At 39.6% G+C, this 14472-nt stretch overlaps 1 long non-coding RNA gene across 1 annotated transcript; it reads right to left on the bottom strand.

Annotated features, from left to right (window-relative positions):
* Positions 1-9743: 9743 nt before the first annotated feature.
* Positions 9744-13046, bottom strand: LOC141583388 (uncharacterized). The gene is made up of 3 exons (XR_012516039.1): positions 12673-13046; positions 11989-12084; positions 9744-9881 (listed from the first exon to the last, which is right to left on the bottom strand). It is a non-coding gene; the product is annotated as an uncharacterized LOC141583388 (long non-coding RNA).
* Positions 13047-14472: the final 1426 nt, after the last annotated feature.

The raw sequence follows: 14472 nt of genomic DNA, 5'->3' as shown, positions 1-14472 counted from the left end.
CTGGGAAAAGAATACACAGAAAATTTATTATTGAGTGGCTAAAAGACAATGAAACAAACTCAAAATAGTTTTTAAGGTTTATACCTTTTAAAACAATTACATGGGACCTTAAAGATACTCTACCTAAGCAATACAATCTCCATTGCAGGGTATTAATCAACACACTTAACTATGTAGTCTCTTCAAGGAAGCTCAACCATATCTGAAAAAGAAAGAATTGCAGTCCATATATATAATTATTAGAGAACCTTTGTTTTTGTTCTTGAGAAAAATCTGAGAATTCTCTCTTCTGTGTTATTCTTGTCTCTTGTTTATAATTGTCTCTATTTTTATATGCATAGTGAGAGTTAGAGCTACAAATAAGTATATATACCTAAGATCTTTATGGATTTGTGCATTGTAGACATTTTGTGCAAATCAAATGATACAATATGTGGTTCTTTGTGTCTTGTTTCTGGCATTTCACATAATTTATCCAAGGCATTCGTGTTGTAAACAATGTGTTTTACTCACCTGTTTAAACTAAGTTGGGGTAGAAGAATAAAGTGCTGAATATCTAAGTTACTGAACTCATTAGAGCTCTTAGTTTTCTCTTGAAGTCTGATCTAGATGGGTAGATCCAATTATGTGGCTGATTATGTCTCTAAATCCTAATCATTCATTACTTTTCAGAAAACCTCAAACAAAAGCATTTTAGGAAATTCCTCCCACCATCTGTAGACCAGACAGTTATTATTACACACTCTAAGAATATTATGCTAGCTCCTCATAATATCCAACAAATTCTCATTCAATTTGTAGATATTACTATGAAACTGTACATTCTAAAATGGTAAGGCCAGAATTGGTCTTATTTGCCACTATATTCTCACTTTCTAATGCAATTCTTAGAACATAATACATACTACATGTGCAGCTAACAAATATATGAACAAATAAAAGACCTAATATAAAGAAATGTTGCATTGAAGTTTCCAAGAACATAATGAATGAAAATTCTAAGTGACGAATGCCAACAAAATCAAGAAATAGATTGAATGCCAGATTCACAGTCTAAGAAAATATCATTATGTTTAGGTTTTAAATAATTACAACAAAATTTTATTTCATAGTGCTGATTTTGAAACTTTTCCTGGATCTTCAATTTATTAAAAAAAGATAAAGTGATAGGGAAGGAGAAAATAAAACTTAAAATGAGGAGGCTACCATCACTTAAACTATCATATGTTCTATGGTTTGGCTCCTTTCTGTGAAATCCCATGTTGAAACTGATCTCCAGTTTGTCAGTGTTGAGAGGTAGGGCCTACTCCGAGGTGTTTGGGTCATGGGAATGCCTTCATGTTTTTGGGGTGAGATGGGGTTGTGAAGTTTAGCTTCAGCAGGAATGATTATGTTTCTGAGAGAGCAAGTTGTTTTAAAAAAAATCTGTCTTCCTGGTTTCTCTCTCTTGCTTTCTCTCTCACCACGTAATGTCTTTGAACCTGCCTGCTTCTTCTCCACTTCCTGGAATAAATGAACTCTACCAGAGTCCCTCACCAGGTCCATCTGCCCAATCTTAGACTTTCAGTAGCCAGGATTGTGGGCATTGACTTCTTTCTATTACAAAATACCTAACCTCAGGAATTCTGTTATAGAAACACAAAGTGTAATAAACCAATGTGTAGTAAATTACAAAGTAAAAGGCAGTATAAATTACTTATGGAATGGATAGTACAAAATCTATTTACATTTGAAAGAATAATCTAGTAGATAGAGAATGCAGATTTTTATAGTAAAATGAGATACCCATGTCTCAGAAAGAGAGAGAGAGAGAGAGAGAGAGAGAGTTAGAAAGTAGTAAAATAATTTTCAGCATAGTTTGCAGAATAAAGGTGGACTGAAATATGAACACGTCTTCAAAAAAAAAGAAAGCAAATAAAATTTTGGAGCATATTCATAAAATAAATGTGGACTGAAATGTGAAGACATTATAAAATCTATAATATTCTCAACCCCAGGAAATCAGGGTTCATTTCTCACAGATAATCAGTCATGTGAAGTCCTTCATTGAACCTGTTAAGCTAAGAGCCAGATCTCCCTAATCTATGGAAGTTTATTTAAAGCTTATTTGACAGGCATCACTGAACAAAAGGAAAGTTGAGTCCTGAGTGGGTGCACACCTTGGTGATTGGGAAAAATGTTGAAGCCAGAACATATGGGTTCAGTCCTTTATACTTCATATTCCCAGTGTCCTCACACAGCCTCGTTAAGTCTCCCATTTTTCTGTGGCTCCACTATAAACTGGCTGGGGTGTCTGCCTCACATACTCTGAGGGTGACTGGAACCACCATGGCTCTCCAAACTAAGACTAGGAGACACAGCAAGGCTTAGGAGCCTAGGGGAGCAGCCTGTGGTGTCATTTGAGATGTTCTGGGAGCTGAAAAGTAGCATTGTGTCACAACTCTACAAATTGAGGACAACTTAGAGGAAGGTGATTCACAGGCTAAAGCCCAAGTCCTAGATTGTGAATCCCTTAGCCGAGACCTTCAGCATTTTCTGCTTTCTTTTGAGGCAGGTTGGAGAGCTCCAGTGATCCTTGAGATCTGTGACTGCTGCATGTCACGATCATGGCATCTTAGAACCCTGAGTGTGAGAACCAATGAAACCTCCGTCCCAGGTGATATGCAAATGTGTCCTTTCTCTAATCAATCTTCTAATGCAAATGCTAGAAGTTTTAAAGAACTTTGTTAAATTTTTTAATTTTTTTAAATTGTACTTTAGGTTCTAGGGTCCATGTGCAGATCATGCAGGGTTGTTGCATAGGTGCATACTATATGTGGCATTTCTCCCCATGTTATCCCTCCCCACACTCCCTACCCCCTGCTGTCCCTCCCCTAGCCTCCCCCAACTGCCCCCAGTGTGTGATGCTCCTCTCCCTGAGTTACATGTTTGCATTGTTCAACACCCGCCTGTGAGTGAGAACATGTGGTGTTTCGTTTTCTGTTCTTGTGTCAATTTGCTAAGAATGATGGTTTCTAGATTCATCCAAGTCCCTACAAAGGACATGAACTCATTGTTTTTCATGGCAGTGTGGTATTCCATGGTGCATATGTGCCACATTTTCTTTGTCCAGTCTATCATTGATGAGCATTTGGGTTGGTTCCAGGTCTTTGCTATTGTACACAGGGCAGCAATGAATACACATGTGCATGTGTCTTTATAGTAGAACGATTTATAGTTCTTTGGGTTTTAAAATGCTTTTTCTGGCACTTTCACTTACTGCTATCTTAAATTTGGGTTCTCTCTCAATGATTTGCTCTTTTTTTCCTTGCCTCCTCATAAGTTTCTGTTATTTCTCTTATTCCCATTTATTTGCTTTTTTTTTTTGGCTGAACTACCTTTACAGTTTCTCTGTCTTATAGCTGTTTGTTTAAGTAAATTTTAACCATTTTGCAAGGTACTGATCCAATTATTTTATATAGGTGCAGGATATGTGTGTGTGTGTGTGTGTGTGTGTGTGTGTGTGTGTACACACAATTACTGTGTATATATCAACACTATATTATGTAAATATACGCATAACACACCCATGGAGTCCACATCCACACACATTGCTTTGAGAAAGGCACTTTGTTCTGGGAATGAGGCTTATAAGCAGTGGGTGTGGGAATCAAAGTGAGGCAGTTTAACTTCAAGACATTGCTCTAAACCATGACACCATATTACTCTCAGCTGTCTTTTTCACTTTGGATACTGATATACAACAGACACTTCATGCTAATTCCGGGAAATGATCATTTTGAAATGTGCAGGAAATGTTGCCTGTTCCCTTCTTTATCTGGATCCCTTCTTCACTATGACTTTGCTTTCTCTCACCTAGGATTACTTTTCTGACACATGCATGGGTACATCCCATTAAAGTAAGAGAGTTGTACTTTGTGTAAGGCACTGACAGAATCTCTCTTTCTCCATATACACCTGAACGTGACTGTCCTCTTTCTCCGTTCCAATTGTTTAACCCCAAATACCTTTTACCTTTTCAGATGTCACAAGGATGTGACTGAGTAGTTTCAAGGGCATCCACTTTTGCTTCCTCCTCCTACCTTTGAATCCTGCATCTGCATTGCTGGGTCTCAGGCCAAAGAGGAAACCCTTGTTTCCCATTCCAGGATATTTTGATGACCAACTTTTCTTATGTTGTGAATTTGAAGGATAAGGGCAGATAATGAGAAATGGATAGACAGGGACCTGTGTTCTGAGACCTGGGCCAGAGGACTGATGGAGGTGGAGAAGAATCTCAGTGATTCTGGCAGGCATCATGGATCACGAAGGGCCAGAGGAGTGGAACATATGGGCACAGGGTGAGAGGCCTGTGACAGGACACAGCCTATCTCCTTCACAGCAGAATGTTAATAGGCATTAGATTTTAATAAACAGAGAACATATCTCTGAGTCAGCATCAAACATTTCTACAGTCCAGAAGAAGGAATAGCCACAGCACCTAACCTCACCTTCCCTTGTGAGTATGGGAGTCACAGGGCAGTGAGAATGGAACAGCGTTTATCTGAGGTTAAAGCCAATGCTTCTCTCTCTTTAGTCCACACTTACAGTAAGGTCCATTGGATGCCGTGGCTACAAGTTTCTGAACTTCTGGCTTTTGAAGGAAAGACTTTCTCACCCTCTGTGCTGAAGGTATTCTATGTATTATGAAATCTGGTTAGTGGCTCTTACCATCAAGAAATCTTGAAAAGTACAAGGCACTCAGAAGGCCTACATTAATAGTTTCCAGCCACTTAGAGACATCAGAGGGGTTCCTGCCAAGGGTGCACTGACCTTTTTCATCTCACTGTCCTAGAGTTAGTGGGTCTGTCTCTGGTCATCTTGAAGGAGATGGATCATCCTTCACTCCCTCTACTTCAATATCTTGTGCATCTTCCTCAACGGTTTTGCCATGTTGTTTTCATAATGATTGTCCAGTTGATACTAAATCTTGAAGAAAAATTCCAAAAGAATATTTAATTCTTTTTTGGTCTCAATTGTCAATTGCCCTTTTACACGAATCTGGGGCAGATCTAAAGGGCTTCTTAGAGCTCATGTTTTATAGGACCACAGTCTCTGGATGTAGATCCTCAATGTCCACTTCTTAAAGATACATTCCATCCCACATTCTCTTCCTATGATGTAACTTCAAGACTGCTACTGTTGAATGTTCTAGTCCCTTTACTTTGTGTAGTGTTGTGACTATAGCTGATGTTTTACTCTAGCATAATAACACTTCTCCTGACTCTGTGGGAATCTTCACTGTGGAAAGGTAACTACCATGCTGTGAGCAAGCCCAAGTGGCTACGTGAAGAGGCCCTTTGAATATATTCGAGGTAACAGCCCCAACTGAGGAACCCCAGACATCAGTCAGGATCATCTGCTAGACTGGGAGTGGAACATCTGTTGCCACTATTTAATTGGTGATCATGAAAATGACCATGTGGTAGGTAGACAGACTCAGTTGACTCACTAGAATCTGGGTTTTTCTCAGAACTGGGTTTTGCTTGTTTTGGCTTGTTTTCTTTTTTCCTGACACTAATGTGTTCCCACTGTAACGTGAGGTGATGATGATGTCTCAGGTCTAGGTTATCAGTGAGAATTCACAATCTGTGTGAATTTTAAGTATAAACACATTTTAAAGCAGACAGTCTGCTCCTCTGTCTATTTTCCCCTGGGTGATGCTGTTTGCTTTTTTAAACAGCTACAGAAGTCAATGTGGGTTAAACCTTTTGGGTTCTAGCTCAGGCATTGCTGGCAAGTTCTCAGAGAAGCAAGGCTCCTCAGGCTGCACCATTTGGCCCATGTCTGCAGATGGCTGTTCTATCTAGGTTTTTGTAAGTTCACTCTGATGTTCACACAGTGATAAAAATCACTTAATAATGCATTTCTCAGAATGTGTTTTTGTCACCATAGGACACATGCCTGTTAAATCCTCATTTTTGCCCAAAGATTCAGTGACAATTTAGGTGTAAAATAAATGTTCCCCCTAAAGTGATGAGGTGCAGACTTTATTGTATCAATAGGAGGGAGCTCCCACACTTGCAAATGCATTGTACAAAATCCTGTCTGTCCATGGTGTGCAAATTATGTTCCTGCCTGAGATCATTCAGCTGGAATCACACACCCACATATTTCCAGAATTCCATCCAATAAATTCACAAAGCAGTTGAAAATCACAATATACACTTTAGGTAATGGGCCATTAGAGATTATTTTAATTGTAGAAAAGCATACAAAAATATTTTGCATTTTACATATTTTTTATTTAACTGTAATAAAGTGACACTAAAACAGAAAAAAAGCCTGAACAGTATGATTCCTTTGCTTGAACAGTGAAGGACTCCCTTGTACATGCAGTTCCCAAACAGTCAGCTTTCTTTATCTTAATCATCTGTGGCCAGTGTAAAAGAAAGGCCTGACAGGGAAATTTAAGGAGCCATCCGGGTAACGCCATATGAGGGAATTCTTGGCTACATTAAAAAAACTCAGACTTCCACTTTCAAAATCCAGAAACACACCAACCCGGCCCAGAGGTTTCTCTACATAGTGAGCAAGCATTGGAAAGCTGGTTAAGAGACGGAAATGATGATTCACCTTCACACATAAAAGAAGAAATATGTCCACAGATGTAATCATGGTGCCATTATTCCTTATCTGGGAGTCCTTACAGACACCCAGAGCCCAGTCCCAAGAGTCGTCCACATCCAGCTCCCAATAGTGTTTCCCAGAGGAGAAGCCCTGGGCTCCCCATGCAGCAAAATAGTCAGGTCTGTCAGAATTCACAGATCCACCTTCCCGTTCAGGTCTAAACATCCAACTTCTCACATCCTCAAACAGGCTGATAATGGGATTGCTTACTTCATAATTGAAGGAAATTTCCACTGTAGAAAAAAGAGAATGTTCCAGCGAAAAGCAGCTTCTACATTCTTAGGTTCAGATAAGAAAGAGACTCTCACTAGAAACCACAGGTCAAGATTAAAAGGCAACTTTTGTCTGGAAAAATGTTGGAATCAGAGGGTGTTAGGATACCTGCATAAGTACATGGCTAAACTACAAGGACCACAATTTCTATAAACTCAAAAATATAAGGGGAGGATTGTCATGCCTAAGTCTGGTCAGCTACTTCTTATAACAACTGAAAAACTGGAAGCTCTTGCACTGCATCCAAGTCCATGGCAATAAAATATATGTGCATTTCCTCTTCCCTGTCAGGGAAGAGCAGGAGGCTGGGGACAGGAGACGAGGTGGGGAGCCATTCTTACACCTAAAAAAATTATCACTTTGCCAGAAATATGATCTGCCACTTAAGTAAGCAAATTCATACTTAAAGAGAAAATCTGAATCCATCTTCTGGAAAGTGCAGATTCCTTGCAGGAATTATCTGACTTTCATGCTGGATTTCAGCACAGACTTCTTTTATCTGCCTGATTGATCATGATCTGTCCTGGAGTTCTATCTAAGGCCTCATCAACCACCAAATCACTTTCCTATTGTTTGCAGATTCTCAGATTTGCATTGTTATTTAAGTTACTCATAGGTGTTTTGGTTGATTAAAATGCACATGATTAAAATTACAAATGCTATGAAACTTCACCTGAAGTTTACTTAAAAAAAAAAAAAAACACTGTCACCAAATCACAATCATTAACAGCACTTAATTTGAAGTTGAAATGTCCTGAATTAACTCAGTTCTGTATACCTCATGTAATACTTGTATACATGAAATTTTGTCAGAGAATGTTTCTAAGTCCTAAGGAGCCATTCTGCATGTTTTATGTTTTTCTAAGTAATATGTTATATGGCTGATTCTTATTACATTTTACCAGCTTTTAATTTAGTCTGTTTGATGATAGTGAAACTATAAATATAAAGACTTATTCACAAACTAGTTTCTTCCAGATGAAATATCATTACACTAGGAAAACTGCCCATAGAAACCATACTTGAAGACATTACATGTTGATCCCAGCAAGACGGCGACACTCACCTCGGAAGCGGTTGAGCCTGTGCACCAGTCCAGTGATGGGCCCTGCAGTAAACTCTGGATTCACAGGCTGGGGCATGTGCAGCAGCAAGGACTCGCTCCTGCAAGGAAGCAGGTGCAGTTGGTTAACCTTTCTGGTGTCTGTGTTTAAGAAATAGATTCCAACAGGAAATCCTTCATTCAAACCCACTTCTGATATTGCCATGTAACTCCACAATCCTAGGATGGGTTTATGGCTCTCTTAGGGAATCTTTCTAAGGATTCACTCCATTTCTAACCTACTACCACTGAAAGATAATTGCCTCTCTCTCTATCTGCCACCAAATAGTTTGTTTCTAATTATGATTCTGAATCTTAAAATTAGGCAACTATATCCTAGTAACTTCTGCATTGAACTCTTCAAAACATTACCCCCTGAGTCACTTGGGAAAGTAAGAAAAGATTAAAATCTGATACAGGGCATAAGAAAACATATTCAACATAACACACGAACACCTGAGTACACACACATACACACACAATCACACTGACACATTATGTTAACAAATTATGTTTTCACTTTGTTGAAAACAGCTTGATGTTTTTCATAGCACACCTTGTGCTTCGGCCTGCAATGATGACCAAAAACATACCTTGCCATGATGTCTCCCAAATCCTGTAAAGAGAGAGAGAAAAAAGATACTTCTTTAGAAAGTTGTTATTCTGGCTGGGTGTAGTGACTCATATCTGTATTTCCAACGCTTTGGGAGGCCAAGGTGAATGGATCACCTGAGGACAGGAGATCCTGACTAGCCTGGCCAACATGGCAAAACCTCATCTCTGATAAAAATACAAAAAAATTAACTGGGTGTCATGGTGCATGCCTGCAGTCTCAGCTACTGGGGAGGGTGTGGCAGGAGAATTGCTTGAACACAGGAGGTAGAGGTTGCAGTGAGTTGAGATTAGGCCACTGCACTCAGACTGGGTGACAGAACAACACTCTGTCTCAAAAGAAGGAAGCAAATGAACACACAAGTTGTTAGATTCCACCTGTCTAGTCTTTAGGTTTTGAAAACTTTCGAAGTACTACGTACTATCACTGCAGGTCTTTTAAAATGTATTCTCATTTCTCACATTAATACCAGTAAGACCAATTGACAGAATCTGTTTCTGATAAATTCAGGACCCTGGATCTGAGTGAGAGAGAAAGGTTGAGTAGTGACTGTGCATTGCTGCAGCTGTCTACAATGTGGTCTTTTTCAGGGCTAGTTCCTGAGGGGTAATGTGGCTCAAGTCAAGGGCATTTCAAACCTAGGACTGCCCAAAAAAAGGAAGAAGGAAATGTTAGTTTCTTCATAATTTCTATGTATCATCCAACATAGACAAAAATATTATTTTCACATGAAAGTTTTCTCTTCCAGAGTTTTAATGAAATGAACTGGAGAAGAAAGCTTGAGGTGGAAAATGTTCTGTGGAAATCTATCTGCACAGCTCCCTAAAGCTTTGTTTCTATGATTAGGTTAGGAGTTGTAGTTTATCTCTATAACTAGGTGGGAATGTCTATCACCATCAATGCAGGAGATGAAGTATGTCTTTGGTACCCAATGAAAAGCAAAGATGTAAATGTCAGCTAATACAAAGTGTCTCAAGGGACATCCTCATTTCTTACCTGGAGCAGCTCCACATCTGGTTTATGACACATTTCCATTAGTTCCCGATACATTTCTTTCAAGTGCTTCTTCTTTTGATGCATGTTGATGCAACTTCTCTGGATTTGTGGAAATATCTCTTGGTGTTCCTTGCACAGTCTCTCTAAATGTTTTTCTTCCTTATGGAGAACTGGATGCACCTTCATATACTCAACCCTGATCATCTGTGCACGAAGAAGTGCATAGGCCTGGAGAGACATGGATTTTGTAGGTTACATACCCAGGTCTACTTCCACCTCACAGAACCCACTAATTCATCCTGACCTTTCCTTCGTTTAATTTTCATTCTTTGCAAACACTAGGATAAGTTAAAAAGATCTTCCTTAGTGGAGACCAGGATGGTTGAAAGGAAGCTTCTCTGGAGTGCAGCTCCCACTGAGTGAGACACAGAACCAGAGCGATATCCACAGGCCACCCATCTGACAAAGGGCTAATACCCAGAATTTACAAAGAACTAAAATAGATTTACAGGAAAAAAACCAACAAACCCATCCAACAGTGGGCAAAGGATATGAACAGATACATTTCAAAAGATATATGTGAGGCCAAGAAACATGAAAAATGCTCATCATCACTGGGCATTAGAGAAATGCAAACCAAAACCACATTGAGATACCACCTCACATCAGTTAGAATGGCAATCATTAAAAAATCAGGAGACAACAGATGCTGGAGAGGATGTGGAGAAATAGGAATGCTTTTACACTGTTGATGGGAGTGTAAATTAGTTCAACCATTGTGGAAGACAGTGTGGCAATTCCTCAAGGATCTAGAAATAGAAATTCCACTTGACCCAGCAATCTCATTACTCGGTGTATACCTAAAGGACTAGAAATCATTCTATTATAAAGACACATGCACACATGTGTTCATTGCAGCCCTGTGTACAATAGCAAAGACCTGAAACCAACCCAAATGCCCATTGATGATAGACTGGACAAAGAAAATGTAGCACATATACACCATGGAATACTATGCAGCTATAAGAAATGATGAGTTTGTGTCCTTTGTTGGGACATGGATGAACCTGGAAACCATCATTCTCAAAAAACTGACACAAGAACAGAAAATCAAACACCACATGTTCTCACTCATAGGTGGATGTTGAACAATGAGAACATGTGGACACAGAGATGGGAGCCTCACACACTGAGGTCCATTGTGGGTGCTGGGGGGAATAGTGGGAGGGAAGGTAGGAGGGATAACGTGGGGAGAAATGTCAGTTATAGGTGATGGGGGGATGGGGGCAACAAACCACCTTGCCATGAATGTACCTATGCAACAATCTTCCATGACCTGCACATGTACCCCAGAACCTAAAAAAAGACCTTCCTTCAAAATGTTTATAATTCATCAATTCTTGAACACCTGCATAAAAGCCCTTTAGATTTAAATGTTTAAATATATGTCCTCTCAAATCTGAAATACCACTAGAAAACAAGTAAAATTTATCATTGATTGTTAAATCATCATCAACAATATATATATATATTTGTTACTCAATTAGTCTGTAGTCTCAAATCTTTGTACTTCACAGCCTAAACAGTCATTCTTAGTAAATGTTGTCAGTATATTCTAATCAGGGTCAGAAGTCATCACACAAAAAAGATCTCAATAAACATTGTAGCCCCCATCTCTGAAACTGACCACCTCTGCTCTGTCTCCTCCCTTCTTCTGTCTAAAGCTACAGTCTCACCTCACCATTCTAAGAACATGAATCCCCATTCCATTGTGTTTCTCCTCCCAATACTGACAAACTGTTCTCTCACTCCCCTCGTCATTTTGGTTTCTTCTCCTCAGCTTTTCATCATGTTACATTTTCTCCTACTCAAACAGGCATCATGGTCTGGGTCCTTTGCTATCAGATTTCACTAACACAGGCATAGTTCTTAAATTACTGTTTCCACCCACTTTTTTCCCTAGGAGCAACATCATATTTACTGCTAAATGCCTTTATTTCTCATTTACATATTATTTAATCAGTATTACATAATTCATCTCATACAGAAACCTCTGCCTGAAATACTGATTAATTTTAAGCGCACACTGGCCTCTCAGAATTTACATATATATATATTTATATATGTAAATATACATATATATATTTACTTATCTGAAAAACATTTCCAGAACACCTGAACAATTGTTATGTTGAACAGTCAGGTTGTTTTCCAGGCTATAAATAAACATATGACAAAATCTGGCATATGAGAATTTCAACTCAAGTTGCTAATATAAATGTTCTCGGCATGCCTGACTCAAACATGTCCTGAAGACACATGATCTCATACTTACACTCCAGAGGATGCTTGTTTTTACCTCCTCACTTAGATTTCTCTGATTTTCTTGAATTTTTTCCCATAAAATCCTCATTTGCTTTAAGAGCTTCTCCTGCAAAAGAATTATGAGGGTGAGCAACAGAAAATCAAATACCATAGATTCCATACTCTGAGTGAGATACGCAGGCAAGGGTTAAAATGTATGAACAGACTAGAGAGAGGAAAATAAACCAAGTTTTTTCACTGCTCATCCTCAGTATTTTCAAATCTGAGGTTTCAGATGTATAACAGTTTAGGGAACTGGTGAGTGAAGATTTCTTGTAACCTAGGTAATGATCAGTGAAACACCCTTCCACTATGCTGGCCGCCTGCTTTTGTCATTTGTCCAGTAAGATTAAATACATTTCCAAAATGTATTTTCTTTGTTCTTGTAGTTTTGGTAGCTTTTCGATGCCTTTAGTGTTATACTGTAGAGTCAAAGTAATAGTGACATTCACTTAATCACCCTCTTTTTGGGTGCAGGCTTTGTGAAGGCAGGTATAGTTGCATATTGAATTCAAAATTTCATCATTGGTACCTCCAAAAGCACCTGGCACTCAGTAAAGGATGGAGTGATCACCACAATGGTTCTCATCTCCCTTCTCATCTCTTTAACTCCTCCACCCTCCAGCCTGCAGGTGATCCCAGCATTGTGTCTTACCCGGTGTTCTTCAGCTGCCCCTTCAATGGGACAGTGTTTGTGAGCCCCGTGCTCCTGAGAGTTAGAGCACAGTGAGCAGAGCAGACTCTTGTCCGTGGCACAGAACATCTTCTTTGTTTCCCTATGGGTCCCACATACTTGTGTCTCAGAGCTCAGGAATTGCCAGACACTGGCTTTCCTGGCAATCGTCACTAAATTCTTCAGAAAAATGTTAGTTTTGAAATCCTTTTGATGTGATGGCTCCCTGCACATAGGGCAGTTGGCAGGACTTTGGGCTTCTTCCCAGGAAAGGCAGAGGCAGGGTCTACAGAAGCTGTGCCCACAGCCTATGGTGACAGGGTCTACCAGGTAGTTCAGGCAGATGACACAGGTGAGTTCCTTCCGGAAGGCCTGTGGGAAGTCTGAGTCCATTTTCCTGGGGGAAGAAAACCACAAGAATTTAATCTTCTGCCCTGGAGAGACAAAGATCCAAGCAAAGTCTCAATCAGGTTGTGATCAAATAACATCTTGTTTTTTTTTCTAGAGAAGAATTGGCTTTCATTTGCAATGACAGAGATAGGACAAATAGAAAACTGAGGCACTAAGAGCCATCAACCTCTGCAGAAAAATGTGATTGTTCTCCAGTCAACGCACAACCAGCTTTCCAAACCCAACTCTTTTGCACAGAAGAATGTCAGTTTTTTGAGGTGTTAGTGTCCACCAAGTTGCTGGGGCTTCTAGGATTTAATCAAGCTATCAACTCATGGGGTAGTTACACTCTAAATTGCCAGGGACTGGTTTGGAGAAGGGATGCTAACTAAGCTCTTCTACTCTCATCGTTTGATTTAACTGTAACAAGGATCCCTCAGAGTTGTCCAGAGGGCCCCTGCTTGAAAATAAAGCAGAGGTCATTCTTTGTCCAAAATCAGGCAAAGCTAGCCTTTACACTCCAAGGCAAAACAAACCAAGGTAAAGGCACTTCTCCAAGATAGAACAAACAATCATTTTTTAGGCTGCTGTGTTCATTCAATCAACAAAAACTTTGTGGCATGTTTACTATTCCTGGACTGTCTGTTAGTTTGGGGATATATTGATAAAATATAGAAGGGTTAACAGAGGATAGAAATGTTTTCTAAGCCCTTTGGAAGCACTGTCATTACTCTTTCACACAGTCAGAAAAATACTCAGTATCATGCAATAATAAAAGGCACTAGACAGTAAGGTGGTGTTTTAAATGGAAGGGTGGGGGGAAGAAAACGTAGGCCAGGCAAGGTAGCTCAAACTTGTAATCCTAGCATTTTGGGAGACCAAGTCAGGCAGATTTTTTGAGCTCAGGAGTTCTAGACTGGGCGACATGATGGCAAAGTGTCTAGATCAGCCTGTCTCTAAAAACACACACACACAGCCGGGCCTGGTGGTTTATGCCTGTAATCCAAGCACTTTGGAGGCCAAGGCAGGTGGATCACTTGAGGTCGGGAGTTCAAGACCAGCCTGACCAACATGGTGAAACCCCATCTTTAAACACACACACACACACACACACACACACACACTATATAGATTATATATGTAAAGCCCAACATGGTGGTCCATGCCTGTAGTCCCATCTACTTTGGGGGATGAGGCTGAAGAATTGCTTGAGGTATTAAGTAGAGCCAGTAGTGAGGATTATTTCCACCACTGCACTCTAGGCTGTGTGTCCCTGTCTAAAACAAACAAAGAGACAAAGAAAGGAAAAATCTAAAATCCTGGTTTCTACACAGTATAAATACAGAAACCCTCTATTTCTGATATTTCTGCATAGTTGCCCGTGAGACTTTC

This window comes from Saimiri boliviensis (assembly GCF_048565385.1).
Source record: "Saimiri boliviensis isolate mSaiBol1 chromosome 19 unlocalized genomic scaffold, mSaiBol1.pri SUPER_19_unloc_5, whole genome shotgun sequence".
In the NCBI taxonomy this organism is placed as follows: Eukaryota; Metazoa; Chordata; class Mammalia; order Primates; family Cebidae; genus Saimiri; species Saimiri boliviensis.
Note: the sequence above shows the minus strand (reverse complement) of the source record. Positions and strands in the feature narration are given on the sequence as shown.